Source organism: Myodes glareolus, chromosome 15 (genome assembly GCF_982192425.1).
Source record: "Myodes glareolus chromosome 15, mMyoGla1.1, whole genome shotgun sequence".
In the NCBI taxonomy this organism is placed as follows: Eukaryota; Metazoa; Chordata; class Mammalia; order Rodentia; family Cricetidae; genus Myodes; species Myodes glareolus.
The window spans coordinates 45,192,022-45,217,982 of record NC_142040.1 but is presented as its reverse complement, the minus strand read 5'-3'; the positions used below and the strand labels follow the sequence as shown (position 1 = coordinate 45,217,982).

The 25,961-nt window shown below is 37.4% G+C and overlaps 1 long non-coding RNA gene across 1 annotated transcript; it reads left to right on the top strand.

Moving 5' to 3' along the window:
- The first annotated feature begins 438 nt into the window (after window positions 1-438).
- LOC125406069 (uncharacterized) lies at window positions 439-25,312 on the top strand. The gene is made up of 7 exons (XR_007233785.3): window positions 439-1,222; window positions 9,068-9,163; window positions 10,727-10,875; window positions 11,145-11,370; window positions 12,404-12,511; window positions 19,018-19,126; window positions 23,150-25,312. It is a non-coding gene; the product is annotated as an uncharacterized LOC125406069 (long non-coding RNA).
- The last annotated feature ends 649 nt before the right edge of the window (window positions 25,313-25,961 follow it).

Genomic DNA, 25,961 nt, shown 5'->3' with positions numbered 1-25,961 from the left:
CATGATTGAAGTCTTGCCAATGTAACTGCCTAAACCTTCTCTGAATAAGAGCAAGGACACCAATGACTGGCTGCTCCCACAAGTTTTGCTCTATCTTTACTCCAGCACATCTTGTAGGCAGGACAAATTGTGGAACTCGAAGGCTTTGTGGCTGGGTTGGTGTCCCAGTCCCTCCTCTGGAAGCCTTGCCTGGTTACAGAAGATGCCCTGTTCTGGCTCCATATTCCCTATTACTAGGAGTCTTCCCTAGGATTACTCTTATGATTCTGGGGAGTTTCCGTTATATGAGGTTTCTACCTCACCACTGAAATGTGCTCAATTGCAGTTGTCTCTCCCAGCCCTCTCCCCTGACACCTGATCCCCCATCCCCTCTTTGTTCCCCTCCTTACCCTCCCCCAGCCCACCCACAATATCTATTTTATTTGTGTTTCCCAGGGAGATCCTGTCCCGCGCTACTGTCTCGCCAGCAAGAACAACGCAGGGCACGTAGGATCCTTCTGCAGAACAGCTTTTTAATGCGTCTTGAGAGCGAGAGCATAAGCCGACATGGCGGAGACCCAGAGCGAGGCGAACCCAGCCCTTTTATAGGAAACAGTCCCCGCCTCGGACGTGTCACTCTCAGATTGGTCAGCTACCCATCATCCCAGATGACGCCTTGGGAGAGGCAGGGACTACAGCGTTGGAAATTTACCAACACATGCGCATTATCCTGTTCACCGGGCGGGGGAACCGGATGTCAGCGCCATCTTGCAATGGCGAATGTGGTTGCGGTCCTCTACAAGATCCATGATTTCTCCCTCCTTGATCCCTCCTTGTTACTTAACCTCTCTGAGTTTGTCGATTGTAGCATGATTATCCTTTACTTTACAGCTCAGATCTGCTTATAAATGAGTACAAACCATGTTTGTCTATTGGGGTCAGGAAGATTATTTTTCTAGTTCTGTTTACTTGATTGCAAATTTCATATTTTGTTTTAAAAATAGCTGCATGATACTCCATTGTGTGAATATACCGCATGTTCTTTGTCCATTCTTCAGTTGAGGGACATCTAGGTTGTTTTTAGTTTCTGACGCCTCCACAAGACAGAGTCCACTCTTGACACTGCCTGAAGGGCTAGGAACCAGAGGCTGGATATGGATAACCCAGCAGCCTTGGAGAGAACTAACCATGACTCCTAAAAACAAGCAAACAAGCAACAACAACAAACACAACAGAAAACAGGGTAAGTTCATGCTGTAGTGGGCGGCAGTTAATGCAGAAATCAGGAACTGGTCACAGAGCCAAGAGTGAGTGATGGTGGACAGCTGGGCCCTGGGTGGACTGTTAGGCTCTGGACAGACTGCTGGGCCCTGGGTGCATGCACTGCTGGGCCCTGGGTGGACTGCTGGGCCCTGGGTGGACTGTTAGGCCCTGGGCGGACTGCTGGGCCCTGGGTGCACTGCTGGGCCCTGGGCAGACTGCTGGGCCCTGGGTGCACTGCTGGGCCCTGGGTGAACTATATTATTAAAGCACTCTCTCATTTCCTGTGCTACATGTTCCACTATGTATTTTATTAACTAAATATAAAATTTGCTATTATCAATTTAACTTTATCAAAATTACATCACTTTTACCCTAGTTTATTTCCATTTAGTTTTCATTTATTTATGCTATTATTTTGTATGTTGCACTTAGTATTGTTAGAGCATGAGCATGTAGAGCTACCATATTTATATCAAAAGGAACAGATTTAAAAATATAAAAAGTATGTGCATTTGATATTTGTTTCCAGTCCTAGTCAACTCTCTCTCCTTTATATGTTCTTTTGTTTCACTATCTCATTGAGAGGATTCAGAAAGTGGTTTCATTTTGAAAACCAGTGGATGTGGGGTAAAGAGTTCATTCCTACAGTTCTCCTCTCTCATCTTTTCCCACACACCCTTTGCTCCTTCGCATCCGTTGCTTCTGAGGCAAAATCAACTGCTAATTGTCCATATTCCTCTCTTTTCCAGCTTATGTTAGAAATACATTGGTCAGATGGGTGCATCTGATTTCATTCTGTGCTTTGTAATCCTTTGTTATTTTCTTCCGTGACTTTTTTCTCTATCCTGTAGGTTTATGATTTTGTTTTTTTTGACGTTGACTTCATCCTTTTTATTTCTCCTGCTGCTTCAAGTGTGTTCTTGGATTCCATCAAGTGGTCTGTTGCCTTTCTAAATGTCCTAGTCTATTTTCTGTTGTCAAAACAGAATACTTGATGTTGGGTACTTTATAAAGAAAGCAAACTTATTTTGTCAGCCGTTCTGTAAACTAAAGGTCCGGTTTCAGGTGGCCTCATCTCTTTGGCTCCTGCTGAGGGCTTCATGGCAGATGACATCACAATGATTAAAGCAAGTGCAAAAATATCACATGATGAGAAGGAAGGCTGAAATAACCAGGGCTTAGGGTGGTTCTTTCTGTAGTAACTCATTCTTGCTTTCACATTCATTGAGCACCACAATTCAGAGGGCTGTCACCTTTACTGGGCTAAGCATTGTCTACTAAACATCACCTCTGGAAGGTTCCAACAAATACCAACAGTTCACCAAGAACACATTTTCAACGTAGGGATCCTTTCAGAAAACCCAACTACACAAAAGTCACTCCAAATCATACTTTCACATATTCTATCTATCTACTGAAATTCTCCTATCTTTTAAATCCTTGCTACCTAAATTGTCTTAATTTTTTACCATGATTTTTGTGTGATTATATTTATAAAATTTCAATCTCATTCTTTGCCTAGTAAGTTTAACATCTAAGACAACCAAAAGCTGGAAGAGGTTTTCATTTCTAAGTAATATGGTAATTCACATTTCTTGTTTTGTTTATATCTTTCAATATTTTGGTTGAAATACTTTGCCCATTTGTTTATTTATTGAGATAAGGTTTCACTTTGCTGCTGAAGTTGGATTTCCTTTTTTTATTACTTTTTCATTTTTGAGGTTGTAATACAGTTACATCATTCCCCCACTTCCCTTGTATCCCTCCAAATCCTCACATATAATATACTATTCTATGATCTTTTGCAAATTCATGGCCTTCTTTTTTTATTAACTCTTGGTAAACGAATATATATATTTTCTTAGATACAACCTGTTTAGTCTGTATGGTGTTACATATATATGCCTGTTTTCAGGGCCGACCCTTTGGTACTGGATAACAGTTGGTGTGCTCTTCCCCGGGGAAGACGGTTTCTTCCACTCTCGGCACTCCTCAGTTGCTATCTTTCTTTGTATTTTGCCTGTATGTATTCTTGTACACCTGGTGCCCACATGGATCAGAAGAGGGAGCCGGATGCACCGGAAGTGGGTATTCAGGTCGTTGTGAGCCACCATTTAGATGCTGGGAACTAAACCTGAGTCTTCTGCGGGAGCAGTAAACACCTTTAACTGTTGAGCCATCTCTCCACATAGACCCCACCCCTAAGGTTTATAGCCTAAGGTTAGACAAAGAAAGAAAAAGGAAATGGAGAGAGCACGGGAGAGGGGAAAGGGAGAGGAAGAAAGAGAGGAAGAAAGGGTTTAAAGTCTATAATCTTCATTCCTTCATGGTCACAAACCCAGTGACCTATAATCTTACATTGGATTATCCATCTCTTAAAATTTCACTGCTACCACGTAGGACCCTGCTGAGGATGGAGCCTTTACTCTAACAAATCGTCCTGTCATTTTTAGACATTGGGATTTGACACAAGTCAGTGGACCCTAGCAATTACTGCTCCTTTTTTTGACAGCAGGGGTGGGGGTGTGCATTCGAAACAGTTTCTCTGTGTAGCTTTGGAACCTGTCCTGGAACTTGTTCTCTAGTCCAGGCTGGCCTCGAACTCACAGAGCTCTACCTGCCTCTGCCTCCCAAGGGCTGGGATTAACAGTTTGAACCTTCTCTGCCCAAAACTGCTTCTTTTTGTAGGTGGTGTTTCAGTGGCTTGCTTGGTGTTATTCAAGAGCAAGCAAGGAGAATCTGGTTTCCCTAGATGTGTGTGCTCACGGTTTATTCAAATGCAATGTTTTGCTCAACCCCCCCCCCCCCCATCTGTGTAGAGGTCATCCTTGCATCTATATAACCCAGCACTGGGGTGAAGCCTGTGCTCAAATACTTTCCTCTATAGGACTTCCCCTGTGCTGATGAGCTATGGGCAGGGGAGCAACACCCACTGCCCAGGCAGCTGTGAGCTGTCTTGCCTTTTATTTTACGAAATGTTATTGTGACTTTCCTTGCATAAATGTATAGTTTTCATTATTTGCTTGTTTTTAAATCATTTTTTATTCAGCCAAATTTTATGTAGTCCATTTATAGTATCTTTGAATAAATTTCTGGCTAGTCCACTGCTGTCGCCTAAGTTAACTACAGCTTCACGCTGGTAAAGATGCTGGCATCCAGTTTCTTTCTTTGTAAAAGTAGTTTTCATCTTATTTTATTTTTAAGATTATAGTATAATTACAAAACTTCTTCCTTCCCTCTCCTCCCTCCAAACCTTAGCATATATTCCTCTCCACACTCTCCCTCAAATTCATGGCCTCTTTTTACACTAATAGTATTGCATGCAGATAATCTTATACATCTACATATACACATATCGTATAGACATACATGTACCTATACCTTGCATACATATATGCATATTCCAAAATATAGCATGCTCAGTCCATATAATGCTAGGTGTATATTTGTTTTCAGCTGACTTTTAACTCTGGACAAGCAAGGGTGTACATGTTTTTTTCCTGGAAAAGATCACCTCTTCTGCTCTTAGCTTTCCTCAGTTCTTTGTGTAAGGTTGAGGCATCTTCTTGGGCTTTTCCAGTCCACTTTGGCATGTTTTGATAGAATTCACCTCTCCATTCTCCCCTTACCTTTGAATCTATGTTTCTAATCACTTTCTACTACTGCTAGTGGTCATATTATGTCAAAACCACCAGTTTTTCAAAGGGCAGGATTCCAGGCAAGAAAGATCCAGAATCTTGCTCCTATTAACCAAAGTTCTAGCCCAGCATATTTTGCAGACAATTTACTAAGCCATCCATACCATAGCCTAAAGTTCAAAATCTTGATTACTTTAATATAATGACTGCTATACTATTCCTATTAAATGCTTTCTATTTTTATGCAAAATGTAATCAGATCCTAAATTGTAAGGGTTTTACAAATGCGGCTGCTTGTTGTTTTTCATGGTTTGAAAATATTTTTGCTCATGCATTTATTTACACATTTTATTTATGCATTTTTGCATTTATTGTTATCTACTTGTTTTGTGTCACGAGTGCATGTGTGCATGCATATCCCATGGTGCACTTGTAGAAATCGGGAGAAAGCTTGCCAGTGTCCGTTCTTTTCTTGTACCACGAGGGTCCGGTGTGTTGAATTCAAGCCAGGCATGGCAGCAGGTGTATTTGAGCACTGGGCAGAACTGAAGGCCCTTGTTGTGGTTTTTAAACTGTGGAGCAAAAGCTTTCTTTCTCTCTTCTCCGATGAGTTGCTAATTGGGTCTTCGGAAACGAACTGACAATGGACAGGCTAACAGGAGATGAGATACTAAAGTACCGGCTGACACACAGTACTCATTAACCCACCGAGACTGAGAAGCGTGTACAACCTTCTTCATAGGCAGAAAGAAGGCAGAGGCTGGAGGCAATTTTAGTAAATGATTTTTAGTGGGGATGAATGAGTCCAAAGACTAGACAGCGAGTAGGTAGCAGGGACAAAGGTTACCGGAGATTCGGCGTGGTGCTTCACTTTCAGGCTCTTTTGTGGGAACCGCTACTATTTGAGGAGCTTCTAAAGAGGAGGCTCGTGATCACTGCAGGCTTCTGGAAGGATTTAGTCAGGGAAAGGGACTTCAGAGGAGTCCTTCCTGGGCTTTGAGAGAGATTGTGTTCCAGGTGAGAGAGTCAAAGAGACCTTAAGCCTGTTTTTCTAGTTCAAAGCTCCCGGTTGGTTAAATGTCACACCGGGAGCATTTGCAAGCCTCAGCACAGCATCTCTCCCCATGAAACGCTAGCTCTAGACCGTTCTCAAGATGACAAAAGAGTGCTTTATAGGGTGGGGACAGTTTTGAAGGACATGGAGAAAAATTAGAAATTGTACATACAGCTGTCCGAGAGCCCTGAGAACTATTAGCGTTCTGCAAGGACTTTTGAACTCGGGAGATTTAAGTGACCTAAATTGAATCTTAATTACTCTTCCTCCGGAGCAAGACAGTGACCTCCCAGGTGGGTGGTGGTTCTCTATAATGAGACAGTAAGGTAAAACTGACCGCTCATTCAGAAAAACATCCTGTTTTGGTTTTTCGCTGCCCCAGGCAGTGGCAAAGCTCAAGTGGGTAAATTTGTTTCTGAGGGTATTTAATTTGAAAGTTTATTCTCATTTGCCTTTGAACACACACACACACACACACACACACACACACACACACACACACACAACTTTCTTTCCATGAGTACATAGGGATGATGGAAAAAAAAAAGAGCTAACAGATGGTAAAACTCTCTCAGCACTGACTTAGCCACTTCTGACTGGTAGGCTTTAAATGTTGGCATTTTCCAGCTCCTGAGGTGGGATAGTTTGGCCCTGGCATAGCGGAGCTGGCTGCTGGAAGTAGCCTAAACACCATTAAGCGATTCTCTGATGTAAGAGGAATTTCCCTTGAGTACCTACACCATGAAAATGATTTTATGGTTCTATAGTACCTTAATTGCCTTCGACAGAGGGAGGGGTTTCTGGGTTAGTGGAACAGTTTAAGTCTACATAAAGCTTTCCAGGCAGTTGCTTTGTTCATTTCCGTGTTCACCATATAGGGCCTGTTGGCTCACTCTTACCAATGCAGGTAAGGTCTCAGGGAGGGTGTAGATAAATTGTCAGTCATTACACATTTGCTTACAACGAATGCACTTACAGTTTGAGCCAAATAATTATTTTAAACTATTTGGGGAGCCTTTTGCAATGTTTGATAGTAACCAGATTTTCATTTTAAAGAAGCAGAAGCCTTGTGAATCTGTTAAGATGGTTTTTCATAACAGGGCCAAATTCTCTAGGATCTTCCAAGACTTCTAGCCCCCTCTTCTTTTATAAGTCACCTTGACAGATGCCACTTCAGCCCTCACACAAAGGTACCCATGAAGACCCAACTCACCACACTTGGAGTCACCAGCTCCACTTTTAATACCACCATGCAGTTCTAGGAGTATCTTTGTGATACAGAAACCACATTGAAAATAGAGGTTTTTTTAATTGCACCAGTTATATACCTATTGAGGAGCATATAGTTAGTCTATGTCAAATTCTGGCTTCATTTTTCTGCCTTCTTTAGTTTCAGAGAGTTTAAACAATATCATGGTTTAGGAAGACAGACTTAGATCTGTCCCTTTGTTGGCTGTATGACAACTGTCATATATTTTATTTCAAAGTATAGGTTTATATTTGAAAGTTATTAATGATACCAACATTTACTGTTTGTTGGTTCTTAGACATTGCTTCATAATCCATTTGTTCCAAAGTCTATAAGCTTTAAATAGTTTAACTATTTTGCCCTCACAATCACCTCAGTGGAGTATCATGATCACTGCCTCACAGAAACGGGAAGCATCATCTGTTGAACAACCCTGTCCATTGACAAGGTTCACTTCAGGCAGAGGAACAGGACACACATGGTCAAATACTTCTGGATCAGAGAGTTCCAGAACTATAGGCCCAAAGCCTTCCTCTGCAATGTATAATGTATTTTTTACTTTTGGTAGTGTGTGTGTGACTTTATTACATATATATATATGTGTGTGTGTGTGTGTGTGTGTGTGTGTGTATACATATATATGTATGTACTTAAATTTCCTCTTTCATTGTGTCTTTTTTCATAAACGGTGTTTATTCTGATGTTTCATCTAGTTACTATAATTTTTTAAGTGAGTGAGCAATAACTAATATTGATTGAGGACCTACTACATGTCCATTAGTTACTTAAAAATTATATAAGCTTTATAATAATAAGAAAGAACCACTTATAAGTAAATAAACATATTACACACTAAAATTCACCAGACGCAAAGTCTATCCAAGTCAAGAATGTCTGTACGGTTGGAATTGGCCTTCAGAGTGGAGGCTGTGCAGCTTCATGTGCAATGTTCCACTTTAATTAGCAAATGTATTTCATGCCTTTTACTCCAACCAAAATCCAAAACACTAATGACAAAATTAGAGCTAGAAAAACAGTTAGTTTGATGCTGCCTTTCATAACAAGCATCTTGCCTGCATTTAGTCCTCCCTCAAGCCGTACCATTTAGCATCCTTGTTGGACCATCTTCATGTTATACTGCACCAGCATGAACATTTGTAATTCACAAAACCAAGTTATAAAAATGTTGTTCTATATCTGTCTTCCTTCTTACATTATTTTCATCTCCCATTTCTCTCTCTCCCTCCTCTTGTTTGTTTGCCCAGTCTTTCTTTTCATAAAATTATAGCTCAGATCATAATCCTTTTTTAACTGCTTAGCACAATGTTCATTAATTTCAGTTCATGGGATGTTATTGGTACACAAATAAAATTTTCATTTTCACAGTGTAATAAATCATTGCATATTAAAAATATGTATAAACAGGCATTAACCCTATTGAATTAAAATAAGATCCTATAAGATACAGGAAAACAGGGGGCTGGAGAGGTGGCTCAGAGGTTAAGAGCACTGACTGCTCTTCCAGAGGTCCTGAGTTCAATTCCCAGCAACCACATGGTGGCTCACAGCCATCTATAATGAGATCTGGTGCCCTCTTATGGCATGCAAGCATATATGGAAGGAATGTTGTGTACATAATAAATAAATAAATCTTTAAAAAAAAAAGATACAGGAAAACAAACTAACAAAATAGAAAAACTCACCCAGGCTAGAGTATGTAAAATATCTATTCTGAATTTGCAGATACTATTATTTATTTAATGTATTCTTCACAATACCTTATTGGTTTGGCTTTATTGTAGAATGTTTACAATCTGATAGACTTTGAAATGCGTTTTTCTCACACATTTAACTGAGTAGTTAATTTTTCATTGTTTCCAAAAGGACATCCTCTGAAGAGGAAAATATAGAGGGAGCCTGGATGGTTTAGAAGCACTGCATGTGTTGGAGTAGAGGGTGTTCATGTGATGACGTGACCATGTAAGTGGACAACTTGCGGGATTAAGTTCTTTCCCTCCACCCTATAGGTCCCGGGGATCAAACTCAGGTCCTCAGGCTTAGCAACAGGTCCCTCTACTCCCTACGTCATCTTGTTGACCCTGATTTTGATTTTTTTAAGGTCTTAGAATCAGATAAATGCCTTAAAGATTGTTTTCAGAATGCTTTGAGAAGTATTTCCTAAAGAAATTATTTTTTCTCTTTTTTGAAATTTTATTTTCAGTAGATGTGTGGTGACTATTTGTTGTATGACAGATTCTCTTCTAAGTACAAAGGAGATGCAAGGAAATGCAGACTATAGGAAAATATAACATGGACGCCTTTCAGTCTTCCATGGGAATACAGTTCGATGCCTGACCTTTCCACACTTACCTTAAGTAAATGAGTGAGCAAATGTGCTGTACATCTCCGTAGCTTTGAAACTATTATATCACTCTCATGAACTTAGTATCTTCAGTACAAAAGGTTGACATCGACTCAACACTCAGTTTACATTATCTTCTTATTCAATGGTAGGAGGTTTGCTCAGGTTATGTAATTGTATCTTTCCTTCTTTCCTGTATTTCTGGTGTCCACAAAAGAAATTTCAGATATTTAGGCATTTGATGGAAAAAACAAACCTAGGTGTTTCGGTAGTTCCTTAGGTGTCTCATATCTTAAAACATCCTGATATTTACACAATAGCCTGTGGGGTGTTGTAGACTAAATATAAATGAAATTTAGCTTATAAAAACATCACATAAGTAAAAACAGAATCAATTTTCAGGGAACAATTGAAAGGAAAATTAAATATGGTGCAAATGGATTTTGTATAATCAACTCAATTATAAAACTTACAAAACTAAGGCTTTATATATTTTAAGGAGTTTAATTTCTTATTACTACTTCATAAAAATTTGAGACTAGGAGAACATTAGAAAACAAGAAAACAAACTATGCGATTCTAGAAAATGACAAAATAATGTAAGACCAAATATGATCTTCAAATACTTTTGAAATGGAAATATTGGATGAAAGAATAATTTTTAATCCATTTTGAATCAAAATACAGCATACAACACACAGGCAAACACATGAACCTATAAACAGCAACATTCTTGTACATACCTTCTTGAAGAAATGTATAAAAGTCTGAAATTAATTTTTTTCTATGAAAGAATAGTGTATTTATTATTGCCATCAGAAATTTATTCAAAACATCACCATTATCCTTACTAAGATTATATAGAAATAATTTGTTTCCTATGCAATCTTCATGCAATTATTTATATCAAGTATTCATTCATGTTTCCTGAAGGGTTTGAGCTCATTCATCTTATTAACTGAATGATCTTATTAACTGAATGATTTATCTCTGTAGTTAACATTTGCCATGGAAATACCTACTTTGCTTTTGAGGCTTTCGATATATGTTCATGGTATCCATGGAGGGGAGAGATTGTCATAGTGTAGTCTGACTGGGGATGACCAAAAAATTTAAAAAAAAACAAACAGAATTTCAATCATAAATATGACCATATTAAAAATAATGCTTTTTTCTTCTAGTATCCCGTGTCTGATGAAGTTTCAGAAGCATTGTTCCTTGTGTATTTAGCCACATTCAGTTCAGAAATACTTGAACAATTCTTATGCAAAAAAACTAATGTACTAAAACCAAAGTCCAGAAAATGCCTGAAATGTTCGTGTTTATCAAGGTAAGACATGAAATAAACTGTACGTGGCAAATAATTGATTCATAATATTTTTATTATTTTTAGATGACAAGAAGTATAACAAGTAGTGCAGGCTTCAAATTAAAATTTATATTTAGAACATTGGTGTCCTTATTTTGCATGTAACATAAGATCAAGAATATAGAAAAAAGTAATCATGGATCAAATGACTTTTTCCTTGAGCTGCTTGCTAAATTGCATCTAATTTTGCAAGTCTAGTGTTTCAAGAATCTTTATGTCTCTGTCTTTAGAATTGAAGATGGATAGCAGATGGACATCGTCTGTATCTGTCATTAATGAACCAATGTGTTTCTTCAATGGGCCATGAACTAGGAAGTCAGAAAGAAAAAACAGAAGTTTTCACAATACTGTGCAGAAAATGGACTTTTTTTTTTTTAATCAGAGACCAGTGGAAGGATATGACTTGAAAGTAGATAGTAACCAGCAAGGATTTTGAGAAAATAAGGAGTTCATCAGGTAATGTAATTTTGATATTTTACTAACATGGAGTCTTTTTAAAAGTATAGAGCCATCTGTAAATATAATTGGTGAGTTTATTTGGAGGTAGTTGTCAAAAATAGTCATTGAGACTTTCTATAAGAGAATCCAGTAGGGAGAGGAGAGCCATTAAAGCCTTGGAGATACTTTCTCTGAAATGATTTGTGCATGACTCCATTACTCTTAAAAAGAAAAACAACCCAGACAACAGAAATAGCTGCCTCCAGACAAGTACACTTATCTAGTAAAAATACACATGCACTGACTTTTTTCCTTCTCTATGCTAGGACATACATATATATACATACATACACACATATACATATACATACATACATACATATACATACATATGTTACATATTATCATGATTAAACTTTATTTTGAAGAAATTGCAAATTAAAAATCTTTATGCAGCAAGATTAACCACACCCCAAATCTCTAAAAACTCAATGAACTTCTGTGGTTATATTTTGCTTATGATCTATTTGATAAAGCTTGCCTGAAGATTGGAGTGTGGAGCTATCCACTAGTTAGCCATAGAAGTCAGGCAGTGGTGGCATGCACCTTTAATGCCAGAACACAGGAAGCAGATGGATCTCTGTTGAGTTTGAGGTCACCTTGGGCTACAGGAGAACGAACCAGTTGAACAGAGAAACAGAGCCAGGTGGTGGTGGCTCACAGCTTTATTCCCACTACTTGGGAGGTGGAGACAGGAAAGGACTTGTCTGGGCAGAGAGAAGGATATGAGATGGAAGAAGACAGGAGCTCAACCCATTCAGTCTGGAGACAGGATCCTGCCACTTTTGGTCTGAGGACTCAGTAAAGATAAAATGTCTCTCTAGTGGCTGGCTCATTTAATTCTCTGATCCTTCAGCTTTGACCCCATATCTGACTCCGGGTTTTTATTATTTGCAACAATTAGAATTCATGCTACAGACGTCTCTAAAGTTAGAGTGGGCATGATTATGCTGTAGAGTTTCAGACTGGATTTTACACTTCTGCTTATCAGATATATTTTATGCACTTATCCACCATGCAAGAAAAGAAAGAAAAGAAAAATCCATGACAGCGTTAAAACAGAAAAATGATTGGCTTTATCTCATCTTTCATGGTCCACGTGAGTATTATCTAAATCTATCCTACCTTGTCACCTAAATTTACTCCCTTCTCTCTGCCTTAATATCATATTGTACCCATGGGCATATTTATTTATACACTCCCTCCCCCCACTCCACAATATAATAGGATTCCATATGAAGGAGAACATGCTGTTTTCTTTTTTTTCTTTTTGAACTTGTGTGACCTCGCTTAATATTAAACCTCCCAACTCCATTCATTTTCCCGCAAATTTTGTGATTTTATTTTTATATAGAGCTGAATAGTACTCCATTTTATATGGGAACCAGATTATCATCATTCACTTGTCTATTGAAGAATAGCTTGGGTATTTCTATTTCTTGGTGTAATGAACAAGGCAGCAGTCACTGTGGGGTTACAGATAACTCTGTGGTAGGGTGTGGAACTCTACGGATGTATGTGTAGGAGTGAAGTAACTAGGACATAATGTAAGTATACTTTTAGTTTTTTGAGGACTCTTCAGGAGTGAAGGAGCTAGGTCACAATGTAATTATAATTTTAGTTTTTATTTATTTATTTCGGAGGAATCTCCAAATTGTTTCCCCACAGCTGCTCTCTTCGCAGCTCACCCAGAGGCACAGAAAATTTCTCTTTCTCCAACTCCTCTTAAAATTTGTTGTCAGATTTCTGTGTGGTGACCATTCTGACTAGAGTGAGGTATTTTATTTTTTTTTTTACAAATATATGATTGTAGAAAAATAGATATTTTAGGAACTCTGACGACACCTGGGTGTGGTGCCCATCGTGCAGCCCCAGCACTTGGAGGCGAAGGGAGAAGAATCATTGCAAGCTCGAGAATAGTCCTCGTTTCACACAGCTGTCAAATAAAACATCATCTTTGAAGTAGCTTTTGAAATAGATTCATATGATCTAAAGAGAAGCTACAGCATGTTTTTTTAAATAAACAGAGTTTACAGTGAAGCCTTGCTGCCTGAAATTTCAAAACTTCCTCAAGACTAAAATAGATCACGGAATTAGTGCTAATTTAAGAAAATACTCAATAACTATTCTCAAACCTATGCTGCCCCATGTTGAAATTGGTTTGACTGTAAGATGAAGGCTTTATTGAAGAAAAATGAGCACAGCCTGAGATTGTGATTCAGGTGGAAGGATAACTCATTTGGCTTGAATTAATAGAGTAAATATTTTTGAATTAGTTTGAAGGGCACTAGAAAAAGTCTTAAAATATTAAACCTGGAAATGGATTGATCTTCCGGCTTTCCAAAAGTGCAACTCTGCTGGTCACACAAACACTGGAAATCATCCGTGTGCAGCCACATGGTGTATTTCAAAGATTCAAAGCAATCATTTAGAGGAGAGCATGTGAGAATTGGGACAGAACTGGTAGCTCCTGATTTCTGCCTAATTTTCTATAAAAAGTCAAATTAAAAACATGTCCAGACCTCGAAAACATAGTGATTTAAGAGAGAAATATTCATAAAATATCAGCATATTTTAAAGTTCTAAATAAAGTTTCCAGCATAAATGGCATCTTTATAATAAAATTTTGAATGAACTGTGTGTGAAAAATCATGAGAATTGTAATTTTGAAAATTTTTTACAATAAGTGAAGTTATATTATTTAGGGATTTTTTTGTCAAGTTAACTTAAATTATTAGTAATTTCTGTGGTTTACTTAGTATTTATATTGGCTTTTAAGTTATAATTTATAATATTCCTTTAAAAGTAAAATATGTGAAAGATTCTTTCAATATACATGTATATCTTTACTATTCTTTGTGTGTATGTATATGTGTACCATGTGAATGCTGAAAACTAAATTCTGGCCTTCTGCAAGAGCAGCAAGTGCTTGTAACTGTTGGGTCATATCTCCAGCCTCTTGAAAGCTTATTTATCTGCTATCTAATTGCTTTTATTTCAACCCTTAAAATGTTGCTACTCAAATTTTATAATTTTATATAACTTGTTAATTAAATAAAACACTGTAACTGATTTATTGTGTAGTAATATCCCACATAAGCAGGTATCATGTATGTGGAGGAAAGAGTCACATGAAGAAAAAAGCACATCAAGGTAGATAAAAGTGCATATTTCATATCTAGTCGATACTGATGCTTATAAGATGATATTAAATATTATATGATTTATGTCTTCTATGTTGGTGTTATGTCATTTAAAAACAACATATCTCTTAAGGAAATTTTCAACCTAAGAAACGTCAAATTCTAATAATTTCCCACTGTGATTTAAATCACTCCAGTTTTAAAAGGCTGTGATATTGAGTCACACATGAGGAAAATGGAGAGGCATGAGACCTAGAAAGACTTTACATGTTTGTTACAAGGTGGGAACTGTGAGAAAATACTCACATGTTTTAGTGCTTGAGCAAACTACTCCCCAACTCAATGGCAAAAGAGCAACCATTGTCCACTTCAATGTCTTCAGGAAGAGGATGATGGCAACAGTTGAGGCCAAGGAAGAATAATGAACTGGAAACTACCATTCAAGGCGAATCCTTTCCTTCCATTCGGTTATAGTGTTTTTACTTTCCCTGCGAAGGTGAATTGTGGGAGTCTTGTCCTCTGAATAATCCAAAATCAGTTGGTGTTTGTTTTGTTTATTGGTTTTTAGCTTTAAGCTCTTGTGTCAGTTGAGTTCCCTTTGCATCTTTAAACAGCATACATTTATGGCAGTACTGGAAGGTCAAAGTAGCAAAGTCTTCTGTTGTAGGAGGCCGCTTGTTCATTTGCCCAGCTGCCCAGACCCCTCAAATAATCACACAGAAATTGTATTAATTAAATCACTGCTTGGCCCATTAGCTCTAGCTTCTTATTGGCTAACTCTTACATCTTATTTTAACCTTTCTCCATTAATCTGTACAATACCACGAGGTCGTGACCTAAGCAAAGCTTAGGTGTGTCTGTCTCCAGTGGCAGCTCCATGGCTTATCTGGACTCTGCCCTTTTTTATCCCAGCATTCAGTTTAGTTTTCCCCGCAGACCCTATCAGGCCAAGCCAGTTTCTTTATTAACCAATGGTATCCACAACATACAGAGCAGAATCCCACATCAGTCTTCCACTAGTCACAGCAAGTCACTGAACTAAGTCAAGTCATTGGGATGTAAGAACGCAGCATCTCTAGGGGGAAACAGCTTGATTCCATTTTATTTTATTGTATATGTGAGTGTTAATGAGAAAAAGTTGTGGCAGAATACCATCACTTTATCCAGTAGGAGCAAATACTTTTGTAATGTCAGTGCTGTCTGTTCAGTATGACTAGGCTAGAAACTATGTGTTTGTATATTGATAGTGGGTGGCTGAGGTCTTACTCATGTTTCACCGAAGCGGTTAAAACTCTTATCTACAATCCTACTCCCATCCAGACCAATCTTCAGACAAGCGTTGACATAATAAAATTTTTACCAGATTACTGAACATACTATAGGCATGCTGGGTGCTATCACTTCATCACTACCCACTACTAGATCTAAGCATTCTCCACGTTGCCCATCTCATGGAAGATAACAGAGGAAGAAATGGGGTCTCAGAAATATTTTCTTATTTGCTTATCATCATATAGCTACCAAAGAAGGAAACCTCCAGAATCAAATTTCTATATCATCCTGCTGCTTAGATGGAGAACTTAGCCTTTGGTTTTAATGCCTGTCTGCTTATGTTACTGCTATAAAATACCTTGACAGAATCAACTTCTAGGAGAAAGGTTTTATTTTGGCCTACACTACAGTTTCAGTTATAGTCCCTAATTGTGGGAAAGTCAGTGAGAGAGCTTAAACAGCTAGTCAAATAATATGCACATCTAACCAAAGAGAGAAATCAGTACAGGACAGGCTTGTGATCATTTTTTTTATAGAGTCACTCCCAGTATCTGGGTCTTCTCACATCAATTAAAGCAAAAAAGATAATCCTCTGTAGTCATCTCCCCAGGTCAGCCTGATCTAAGCAATCCTTCACTGATTGTCCTTTCTCAAGTAATTCTTGAGTGTGTCAAAGTGACAATATTTATCAAAGGTGGTAAATGTCTTCAGTTACTTTTGGTAAAATCTGATGTGTGATTTTAAAAGTTTCTAATGCGTAGGTAAATTATTGTTTGATATATTTTTATAAGGGTGTGTATGTATAATATATATGTATGATTATATATACATATATGTATATATATATTTCATTTTTTAAAAGTTAATTGAAGGTCTAATGTAATCCCAAAGATAATCCTGCATGAAGTTCTTGAAAACCTGCCTGTTCCTCAAGAACCTACTTTCCTTTGGAGTCCCACTCAGTAGACTGGGCACGTTTGGGCTCTCTAAACAGAGGCTAACGGGAGCTGTCTTCTAGCACATCTGGCAGGACACCACAGAGGGGTGAGGTCGGGAGTATGACCTGTGCTCCACGGAGTCCTCCCCTTTTCAGAACAACCGCTTCCATTCTTTAAGCCCTCTCTGGAGAGTCTGATTGAATTCATACAATCAGATATGCAGAGAAGTGTCCACTTCCTTCCTGTTTATTACATCTTAGAAGAGAGGGGAATCCTGTTCTTAGTGACGTTTAGATTGAACTGTGGCCGCCTAATTAGCATCACATTATTTCCCAAATTTATAAGGTCATTTTCACAAATATTGTAAGTCTCTAGTAGTTATTTCATAACACAGTTGTTTACAATTTGAGGTAAATGCGCTTGCTATTTGTGTAGAGGAGCTGGGTTCAGTTCCTAGCATCCACATGGCAGTTTACAAGTCCAATTCCCTCTTCTGGACTCTGTTTTTATCAGGCACATGTATAGTACATGTACATACACACAGGTAAAATACTTACACATAAAATCAAGATAAATGAATCTTAAAAAGACATTTAAATATTGAGGACTGTGAACCATATGCCTTTATGGTACAAATGAAGACATAACAGTTTGAAATATGGGTATAATTTTTATTCACTCAAACTCTAAAATGTTCTTTTAAATTGGGTGAAAAATATAATGCATGACTGATAGTGAAACAGAAATTGTACCTTACTGCTACTTTTCAGAACTGCTTCTTCCTAAGAAGAATGAAAACATATCATAGTCGGTATATCGTCTCTAAAATTTGTTTGCATGTCTACCCATTAATCATCTTTATTTAATTTCCCTGGAAGGTAATGTCCTAGATTAGTGGACAGACAATTCTACTGTGCAGAACCATCAATGAACAGTGACTTTATATTTCAGGTGGCCTTACCAATTGTGACTTTGTTTTCTGCACCATGTTTTTCTTAACCTAAAAGTCACGAAGGGCATGTAATATATGGCTGAATGTTGAAATGTGTTGGCTGCATAGTATTATTATGACTTTCAGAGTAAACTTTACTTTGAAAGTGAAAATCTTTCAAATCAAGAGAATTACAAACTTGAATGTAAAACAGCATATATAAGAAAAAGAATGATATAGCAAATATTGTTGGGTAGAGTCAATTAAAAAAAATGCAGCCGTATTATTTTACTGGTTTCTGAGAACATTCTCCAAAACTCAGTATGCAGGTTTTGTGAGAATGAGAAAAGACAGTACCAGTGGCAGAATTCAGTGCTGTTTAGAACACCACTTTAATACAGAAAAATCCCTTTAGAACATTGTCAAGTATCCTTTATCTGAAGTTTCACTGTTTTAAAAAAGCTACAAATTTCTCATTGTTTGACCCTTTACTGAATTTATTACTCTCCATCTAGGAAATTTGCATTACTAAATGTTTATAAAAACTAATATTTTCTGCGAAAGCAGTACGTTTATACCAAGGGCAACTGAAGATCTGGGACAGAGATTGACAGGCCTTACAGCTACTCCAATGTCGTACTAGGAACTGTGGCTCCACCTCTGTTACTCTCTGTTCCTTCCCTGTTTGGTTAGTATCGAATACCAGCCTTTTGTTTATTGTGCAGAAAGCTTACAAAGAAAGGCAAATTCTCAGCCATTTTGGCAGACATTTGAATACCTTGTTTTAGCACATGGATCATCCCAACGGAACCTTGAGCGTTCTGACCATTAGCTGGGTCAACAACTAGGCACAGAGGGCCTCACCTGTGTAACCTGAGCAGGCCTTCAGCCTGGCTCTTTGATTGGCCTGTTACAGGCCAGTAGTTTTTATTTCTTCTTATCTGTTGGCTATATTGTTAACAAGCCCAGCAAATCTCAGCAACTCATTGACAATATAATAAAATGAGTTGAAAATTTCACCGGTTAAAGAAAGTCTTCTTTTTATGGTTTTGGCATGAGCTAGGTTTCATGTGTGTCTCTGTAATCAAATAAGGAAAAAAAAAATATCTCCCACACAAATCAAACAAACAAACAAACAAAAACGCAGTGGTTACCCTTAAGGACTGGGAGTCCTTCTGTGCCTGATTGAAAACCAAGATAAGTCATAGACCAAAACAACATGGTATTGTTCCTGTCGCTGACAAATTACTGCCAGGCTCATCCCAAAGTTGTTTTTGTAGCACTAGTAACTGTTACCTAATTTACATTTTTTCATATGAAGCCTGGTTCAAGACAAGTCAAGTGATGACGTTTGGAACTGCTAGAAGCCAGCTGTTTCGTGTCAGGCGTTGAGAACAAAGAGGCGGAGTTGTGGTCATTGAGTTCCTGAGGTGAGTGTCGTGTTAAGAATTTCATGGCGACTGGAGACTTTGGCAGCATCGAGATGCAGTTCTAAGCAACGAAAAGAAAACTTAAAAAGAAATAAAGCAAGCAAACAAACAGACCCCAAAACTGGAAGGAAGACAATGTTGCCTATTGCACAACAGGAGTACTTGTTCACATATTGCGACAATGAGCTGCAAATTAATATCTAATTTCAAATACATGTAAGACTTTTATTCTAAGCAAGCTGTACAAGAAAAACCCCAAATAAATGGTCTTAATTATGTTTATATTTTCAATCACCTTTCCCCATGTTATTTAAATTTTAATATTTTCCATAATAAGTTATTTAAAATTCTTCTATGATACACTTGTCTTTAAATATGTCTAAGCTTATTTGATTACAGTGTGACTTGGCATGGTTGGATGTCTAGTATCTACTGAAGGAAACTGCTTTGGCATCCTTGGTATTTGCCTCTACCCTGACTGCTTGTTTTTATCAGTTAGACATGACATGTGGAAGACTTTGAAAACCAGTTTACTGTGTCCTATCCTCTCCAATACAGCTAAAACAGAAATTATATGCGTATCAGCCTGCATACAATAGAAAGGCAAATAAAACGACTCTAATGTCTTCCATTCACTATTAGTGCAATTCAAGAACTCAAATAGCCCAAGCCATTATTTAATGGGACTAAAGGCATAGTAAAAATACATAAGGATGGTGATTTTGTAACAAATCCTATTCCTCAGCTATATGAATTACTCTCCTTACATTTACATCATTGCTAGTGCTGAAAGGCAAAACAAAGCCAGATGAATATGTAAGACTTTGCTTCTCACTAAATCTAACACTTTATGTCTGTTCCCAGTGTTCTATACTAGCATTGAAAGATTCTAAAGTATTCCTATCCTGTGCGCGTGTGTTAGTTCTCTTTTTATAAGAAGCAATCCACTATGCTTTTGCCAACAGAGGGCTTCTGGGTTGCCTAGCAAAGAAAACCACTGGAGGAGCCTCCGACATCTCAGCGGGGCACTACGGCTCTCAGGGAGAATTGCAAGATCTTTTGTATGTAGATTTTTCAGATTTTGAATCTTGATTTCAGAGGAAGTCTAGTGACTCAATAAAAAAGTCTATTGGCACGCGAGCGCTCGCGCACGCGCGCACACACACACACACACACACACACACACACACACACACGTCGTTTCCCACCTGACTATTCTGTTTATTCCATTGCCAACTCATATGAAACTATGTCTCCAGCCCCGATCTCTTCCTCCTTCTTTTCATTCTCTCTCCCGTTATGCCTCTATCTCAGAGTTGCTCTTCCATGTCACAGGTCTCCTCCAGGGTAGATAAAAACATCAGTTTTCTTCCTAATCTGCTCCAATATGGTTGCTTTGACTGAATTGCTAGTCTATTCTCACTATCTATACTCTAGGCATGTCACATAGTGTATTTTAAGGAAATAATTTAGTAAACCAAACACATAAGACTGAGACTCTGAGCATGGCAGCAATTCTGTCCATTACTCACTAGAATTCTGTAGAACTGTTATTAATTATGAGATCTGTCCTTGTATTCATATCACAGGAATGATAGCTGCTTGCTCCTATTAAGTGCTGTTTGCATTGCTTAAATATAGAGTTAATCAATGGTTGAAAAAGAAGTGAAATTATACATAGCCATTAAAACTGATTTTACATTTAAGGCAACCTGAAAGTTCCGTGTGTTCTCCTGTCTCCTCAGATGAGTGCTGTGAAATCCTTAGTTGATGAAAGACTCCAACCCAAACTGACATAAGCCTGCATGGCTCTGTCCCTTAATTTTCTCAAAGAAGTACTTTGAAAAGAAGTTGATTCATGACAGAATTTGGGTTAATTCTAGGAACTGTGTGAGTGCATTAATGGACTACTTCCTACGTGGTGCAACAAATGGAATATTCTTTTAAGAGGAAGAAACATCACAAAATGTTTGCAGAAACAAAAGAATAATAAATTTTTAATTACAAAGTGAATGAAGCAGATAGACCAGTGTCATAATAAGGAAACCCATCCTAGTCTATTAAAGTCTAACATCTGAAAGCACTAAGCAATCTGTCTCTTTCTACTATAATGGGACAAGGGGGCTGAGGTACAAGCATCCGAGCTGGCCCTCATGCATTCACTCTGACCATTGATGTAACTACTGCCGTCAATGTTCAAAGAAGCTGTTCCCTTTGGACAATATCTGTGAAAGTTCTGATTATATTTACATGCAAGCAAATACTTTTACATATAGCTTTTTGAATGCATCGTTGACTTAAGAGAGACATTAGATATAATAGTTTTTAAGATTTAAAAGCTGACATCTTTGATAGCATTCATGAAACTCTCAGGGTTCCACAGATGGAGCTCTATTGATGTTTAATTATCTATCATATAAAAACTTGCATTTTTTTAAAGAAGAAATCAAACTGGCTAGTTTATGTTGGGCTGCTTTGTGTGTGTGTGTGTGTGTGTAAAAACAGTGTAAGAATTAGTCTTTGGTGCAATTTAATGCAAGCAGTTTAGGAAATAAAAGAATCAAGAAATTGGTGAATAATTAATTTTACTGTTATAGTAATTTTAAATTAATAAATGGTAATTTCATATGAATATATATGAAACATAAGGCTTAATCTAATTTGTGTATTAGAATAATCTGACTGAAAAAAATTTTTTGTTGCTATCTTGAAATTTTGTTTTTAGGTTTTACTGATATATCATTCTTTAATTGATTAATCACTTAAAATTTGATTCTATACATGCAATGAAGAAGCTATACATACAAGATAGGTTGTTCAATTTAAATATGGGAAATATACATTCCAAAATTATTATTGTTTAGAAAAATCTTTGAAAATAATGACCAAAGAAAGCATGCTTTTCTTCTTATTGGAATTATCTTTTCTCCTAAAACTTTCTCAGAATTGTTTTAACATCTATGTACTGTCTCAGAATTTTTATGCTAGGATAGACATGAGTGGTGCATATATGTCAGAACAGATTAGTCTCTAACCACTTTTTATTGTTGTGTTGAACACTTGACATGCAATCTGCTTAAGTGAGGAGCTATAATTCTTATTTCTTTTTAATTGGTTGAAAATTTACTGCCATATGCCTGCTGACTACTGGAGAATATATTATTAAATAGAGCATTCTCTCAATAAAATGCATAATTATCTTAGCTCTCACATTGATTGCCATTAGGACATTGATAAAATACAGTGTTTCCCAAGTATGAAGAAGATTTTGTCTCTTGTAATTAGAGAGATAATGAACTTTGAACATTCTATGTTTTGTGTCAATGTACAACATTCACAGCTACTGGAGTAGAAACTATACCTTTAAATTTTTCTGGGATTTACTCTTGAACTTTCTTCGGGAACAAATTATTGTTTGAATGTAGGGACAATATTTTGGAGACAAATGAATATTCAAAATAGACTAGTATTATATACAGAATCATAAGGATGATTATTGCATTACACATATAACTCCAATGAACTAATTATATTTAGAGAAACAGACAAAAAGTCAGAAATAAACCTAAATTATATATAATCTTGGAAACTTAGACTTTCTCAGTAATGAAATTGTCATATCAATTCTATAACTTCAGGATAACCCAGTTTCAACAATTACAGGCCACGTGTCCAAACCAGTGTCAAAATTTTGCATTTAAAATTATTGTATTCATTTGAACTCCTATGCCTCATCGCATCTTTTTTGTTTCTGGAATGAATGTTTTGTGTGTAGGCCCTATTATTATTACTTTTTCTCGGAATATTTTATTGCTCCCACTCTTCCAGTAAAGACTCCTGGCTTCTGTGTTTCCAATCAAGGTCGCATAAACAGCCACAAAGGTTAGTGTTAGTTTTGTTTGTAGCTACAGATCTTAGTTTTATCTCCTTAGCGGTGGTTTACAAATTCCTGCTAATGCTAAATTAGAACTGTAATTTCAGGAGGCTTCTTCTCTTATTTTCCTTTCCCCTTCCCCACTGCAGAGCAGAGATGAGGAGGAGGGGAAACACTGAGGAGATGAAAGCATCAACAAACTCACCCTGTGGGACAGTGGATAAGGAAGACCACAATTGTTTGGCCAGGGCTTCTGGATCTTATTAATGTCACCAGGCTTCTCCAACCCTCGATGGCAGAAATTTGGACTCTTCCTGTTCTTCGGAGACCTCAACATGAACTGAAGTTCACTAAACTCTGTAGCTAAATAAAGATTTCTGAAAATTCCCTCCTTCCTTACAGCAAATGGAGTAGTATTGCTGTTGCCCCCAAGCCGCTGCTGGTTATACAAAACCTGATGCACCGAACTCGAACTCTATCACTGGGACAGTCCCTTTGCTCAGACATTAGCCTGTCCCATCAGTTTGGGCTTCAAAACATGTTGTTAATGAAGTACTAGAAGGGAACGTGCTGTGTTGTATTTACGGCACAGTGCTGGCTCCTGAAGTCTGAAGGGAAGCAAACTTCTGATTTTGCAATTGAACCAATGTTATTTTATTTCAAGGACAAATAAGTTAGAGTGAGAAGACAGAAAAATGTGTTAGGATTAGCTATAAAGAAGGGTATTTTGATTCTTCTTTTATGAAACATTTAGAATGTTTATGGAAATAGATTTTCAGTAGATTAAGCACACTCTCGATTGTATTGTCATTGTATAGTTTTAAATACACATATATTTAATGATTCATGTCTGATTAAGCAAAATACTAAATGCAGGTATTATAGAAAACAATATGATACTTTAGTTTTAGCAATGATTTTACTACAGCCATAAACGGTGTGGCAAGCTTATATGCTTGAAATGGCAAAAGTTAAATAACAAAATATTTAAAAGCCAGTACTAATTTGTTCCATTTAATAAGAACAATGTATAAGAAGAATGTAATTTATTAGATTAAGTGGAAGTAAAAATCAAAGCTAGTGAAAGATTTCATAGATTATACAATAATTCTCTATCTCAGAAGCTGTAGTTATATGTATAGGAAAATATTTTTTCATGCAAATGAAAGATTTTGGCTTATTTTCAAGCATTGAAATAGACCTCAAATTTTGCCAAATTTAACATCTTAATGTATTGATGTATTAACAAATTTGTAGCTCACATTCCACACTTTCCACTTTTCATTGGCTTGCATAATGACAGGCACATTGTTTAATTTTCATTCGTACCCTATGAGGTAGGTGCCAATAATTATCTGCATTTTTAAGATGTTGACACTGAGACATTGAGCTGATAAGCTCCAGCCTAGGATGTTAACCCAGTGTCTAGCCCTTGTCTGGACACTGCTCTTAATTACGACACAACGTTCTCTGTATTCTATTTTCAATGCTACAAATCTAGCCTAAGACCTCATGCATACTTGAAACGTTCTTATTTTTTTTCTTATCAGTGCTTTCAACTTTGATATCTTACATGAGCATCCCATTCAGTATATCTAAATAACTGCATAATTATCTGAACACTTCTGGTTATCAAGGTTAAACCAGACTTTCCAGAGACTGTGACTAAAAAGAGCTGGCCTGTTCTGACTCATGGAAGACCATGACCTTTGGTCTGTCTCTAGCTTGGGAAACATGTTGTTTAGTGTGCCTTTTGCTTGGTGAACTTCAAGGATCTTGTCTTTCTGTCACGTCAATCATCTTTTATCAAGAGCCATGGGAACTCCAAAGGCTTTTTCTATGCCTTCCAAGGGTAGTATGAAACAACATAGTCCACTCTTTTTACTGCACTGAGATTCAATCTGTAAGTGAAACAGTCCAGAGGCAGGAAAACTGTCACAAACACATAAGACCTCACACTAAGCCCATCTTTCATATTTGCTGCTAAAATTTGTAAATATTATGGAAGAGATAGTGTTTATTATTGGTCTGGGTATTGGCCGCCAGTACTCTTCAAAAGGTTTCAGTGGCATTTTATAGAGAGAGCTTTATAGTTGTTGGTAGCCAGTTTCCAGGGCTTTGAGCACGGAGGTTTTACTGTAGAATAGAAGGAATGTGTATCTGATAGAAACCATACTTTGACTTTTGCATTTTTATCTTTTTCTAGGCTGGTGGTAGGCACCAGGATGCTTTCTATTGGAGTTGGACAGCAGTGGCGGCTGCAGCCCATGCTGGACCACAGCATCTGAGAAGTCAACAACCCACATTCTGCAGTATGTTGCTGAACTGTGACATGTGATCAACTAGTTCACTAATTCATGTTACTTTCAGTTTATGATGGGTTATCAGAATATGACCCATTTACATCAAGAAGAATCTTTAATTAAATATAAAATTATTTTTGACATTCTGTGTTTTTGTTACTGAGATAAGGTCCATTCCATAGCCCAGGTTGCCTAGAATCCATTACTATACTTTCAGGATTTACATTGAACTCCTCCTGATCCTTCAGCCTCAGACTCTCAAGTGCTGGGATTATAGGCAGAAATGACCGTGGCCAGCTTCAGTCTTTACACTCTTGGATGGAAACTATTACAACACATCTTCCAAAAATACTCATGTTGCTGAGCTGTGATCCACATCTTCTTGCTACTGAGGCCAGGATTTAAACCGATTTACTCACTGTCTGAGTTGCTAAATGTGCTAAGTATTTCCATAGACACCTGAAAGAGTTAACATCTAATAGGTATGTCAGGTCCAGGCCAGTTTGTCTCCTGATATGCTGTAGCATGCAGTATTTACATGATGATTGAATCTAAAATCTCCCAACTAGACGCATACACTGAACTTGAAGCTTCGGGTCTTCTAGTGTTATTTTGAAGGTTATTTTGTGGAGCCTTCAAGTGGTAGGGGCTGGATGGT